This window comes from Gossypium arboreum, chromosome 11 (genome assembly GCF_025698485.1).
Source record: "Gossypium arboreum isolate Shixiya-1 chromosome 11, ASM2569848v2, whole genome shotgun sequence".
NCBI lineage: Eukaryota > Viridiplantae > Streptophyta > Magnoliopsida > Malvales > Malvaceae > Gossypium > Gossypium arboreum.
In genome coordinates this window covers 90087882-90091412 of record NC_069080.1, presented here as the reverse complement: position 1 = coordinate 90091412, position 3531 = coordinate 90087882, and the positions used below count along the sequence as shown (strand labels likewise).

The window sequence follows — 3531 nt, the reverse complement described above, 5'->3', positions numbered from 1 at the left end:
TCTACGGATCAAGTCAAATGAATAAATAAATCGATTGAGTCAAATAACAAGTGAAGTCTAGGTGGATTTTTCCTTAGGTATTGTCTTAATTCAATCGTTTTTCCAAAAGTAATTCCCCAATTCTATTTTCTGTGAATTCTTAGTTTAGTTAATTAGTTAGTTAAGACAAACCCCATTATTCTTAGGCTAGATAATAAAAAGATAGCCATTACTAGTACTTTTAGTTCCTTTGGGTTCGACAATCCGATCTTGCTAAAGCTATACTACTATTCGATAGGTACACTTACCTTCATCGTGATAATAGTTAGTTTCAAGAACGATTCATTATAAATATTTAAAACTTGTCACGAACATCACGTATCAAGTTTTTGGCGCCGTTGCCGGGGAGCTAAGATATTAGGAACACTCGATTTTTATTACTTTAGACATTTTACTTTTATTGCAATTTAAATTTTTATTTTCTTTTCTAATTCTTCATTTATTTTCTTCTGGCAGGTTTTTTATAGTTTATGACTAGAAGAAACCCGTCAGGACCATTACTTTTTTATAGTGAGATCGATCGCACAGTTCGCAGAAACCAAAGAGAAATAAGGCGAAGCTTAAGATACATAGATAACGAGCAAGAGGACGATATTCAAACCCCAACCGAGGAGATGGCTGAAAACCAAGAAAATCCACTACCTCCTGCAATTGCTGCTAATCAAAATCCTGCTCCGCGCACTATGTATGATTATTCTAAACCTAATTTAACTGGAACTGAGTCATGTATAGTTAGACTTGTTATTGCTGTAAACAATTTTGAACTGAAACCTAACACAATTCAAATGATACAACAGTTTGTTCAGTTTGATGGTTCGCAGGACGAGGATCCCAATGCTCACTTGGCAAATTTCCTAGAATTTTTTGATACCTTTAAAATTAAAAGCGTTTCGGATAATGCCATTCGCCTTCGGTTGTTCCCTTTTTTGTTAAGGAATAAGGCTAAAAATGGTTGAACTCGTTACCATGAGGGTCAATCACTACTTGGGAACAAATGACCGAAAAATTTTTATTAAAATATTTTCCATCGGCTAAAACAGCCAAATTACGTAATGATATCTCTTCTTTTGTACAGATGGATTTAGAAACACTCTACGATGCATAGGAGAGATATAAGGACCTTTTGAGAAGATGCCTTCACCTTGGGTTAGCGCTTTGGCTACAGGTTCAAACATTCCATAATGGCCTGAATCCTTCGACTCGGTAGATGATTGATACAGCCGCTGGAGGAACCATCAATAATGAAACACCTGAGGTGGCTTACGAATTTATTGAGGAGATGTCGCTGAATAACTATCAGTGGCAAGTTATGAGAACAAAGTCGACGAAAGCAACCGGTGTTTTCAACCTCGACGCGGTTACTATACTATCTAACCAAGTAGAACTCTTAAATAAAAAGATTGATGGCTTGTGTGGTTCTACTCAGGTACATCCAGTGATGAGGTGCGATTCGAATGGAGGAGGAGCATGCACAGAGTATCAACCCTTCAACCCTAGCATCGAGGAGGAACAAGTCCAATATATGGGTAACAATAACTCTAGATCCCAAAATAACCCATATAGTAACACTTATAATGCAGGTTGGAGGAACCATCCCAATTTCTCGTGGTGCGGTCAAGGAAATCAAAGGTCACAGCATCCTCTGGGCTTTCAACAACCACCTTACTAGTGAGAAAAGAAGCCAAACCTTGAGGAGATGCTAACCAAATTCATCTGGGTGTCAGAAACTCGTTTTCAGAATACTAAGACAGCACTCAAAAATCAATAAGCATCGATCCAAGGGCTCGAAACTCAGATTAGACAGCTTGCCAAATTGATTTCTGAACAACTACAAGGTAGCTTGCCAAGCAATACAAAATCTAACCCAATGGAGCAACTCAACGCGATTACTAGTCAAGATGAGGAAGGGTTAGTCACACCTGAACCAGAACCAAGGCAAGAAATTGAGATAAGCAAAGGTAAAGGTGAGGTAGACCACAATGAGTAGAAATCAGTAAGTACAGAATACAAACCTCGTGTGCCATACCCTAATGCGACAAGGAAAGACCGTTCAGATGAACAATTTTGTAAATTCCTTAAACTCTTAAAAAAATTACATATTAACTTACCGTTTATTGAAGCTCTATCGCAGATGCCAAACACAATGAAATTTTTAAAGGAGCTTTTAGCAAATAAGCGGAAGTTGGACGAGGCTTCACATGTGAAGCTAAATGTAGTTTGCTCAGCTATTCTACAGAATAAACTACCTAACAAATTGAAAGATCCAGGGAGTTTTACAATTCCTTGCTTAATTGGTAGTTTATATGTTAATAATGCATTAGCTGATTTAGGGGCTAGTATTAACGTCATGCCTTACAAAATATTTAAAAAGTAGGTCTTGGAAAACCCAAACAGACTGGGATGAGCATTCAATTAACAGATAAAACTATGAGATTTCCAAGGGGTATTATTGAAGATGTGCTAGTTAAAATCGATAAATTTATATTTTCAGTTGACTTCGTTGTTTTAGACATAGAGGAGGATAGCAACACCCTTTTGATTTTAGGAAGGCCCTTTTTAGTGACTTCTAGAACGATTATTGATGTGGGAACAGGTGAGCTCACACTTCGTGTGGGAGACGAAACAATCACCCTTCAAGCTCGCAATTCCGGCAACACATCGAAAATTGAAGATGATTGTCTAAACCATTCTACTAAAACTGACAATATGGTGCAACCTACTTTACAGGAAATAAATCTAAAGGAAGTACATAAGTCATTTTCAAGCAATAGTAGAGGACCTATTCGTGAAGAACGAAGGCTACAAATCGAGGAGCTAGATGAATGGCTGACACATAAACCGAGAACACACGATAAACCAAAACTACGCCAGAACAAGCTCAAAACCTTTCCAAATCAACTTAAGGTTGGAGATAAAGTTTTATTAGATGCCGCAGATCCTCACATTATCACTGCCAAACCGAATGAAGAAATCCCTCTTACGGTACTTAGCATTTTTCCATTCAGTACAGTCGAGGTAAATCATCCCAAGTTCGGCACTTTTAAGGTAAACAATACCCGCCTAAAACCTTATTTTGATGAGATTCACAGCAGGAATGAGGAGTATAAACTCCTCGAACCACCATGACCATTCAATGGAAAGGTAAGTCGACCTTAGACTATAAATAAGTGCTTCTCGGAAGGCAACCCGAGCACTAACAATCTTAATTTCTTTAAATTTTAGTTTTCACATCTAACATACTAACCGACTCATGGAACGCATGCTTTCAAAAGCACACACGGCCAAGAACACAGGCATGCTTAGGACCGTGTGGAAATAGGGCAAAGATTTTCCCCAGCACGGCCTACAATAAATCACCACAGCCATGTGACATGGCCGTGGGAAAACCTGCCAAAATAACATGGGCGTACGACATGCCCGTGCCTTAAAACAGTGGCCAGACCTGTCAAATTAACACGGGTGTACGACAGGTCCGTGCCAAGCAACCGTGGG

At 38.7% G+C, this 3531-nt stretch overlaps 1 non-coding gene across 1 annotated transcript; it reads right to left on the bottom strand.

Moving 5' to 3' along the window:
• Positions 1-1081: 1081 nt before the first annotated feature.
• Positions 1082-1188, bottom strand: LOC128284439 (small nucleolar RNA R71). Its single transcript, XR_008274865.1, has one exon. It is a non-coding gene; the product is annotated as a small nucleolar RNA R71 (small nucleolar RNA).
• Between the last annotated feature and the right edge of the window lie 2343 nt (positions 1189-3531).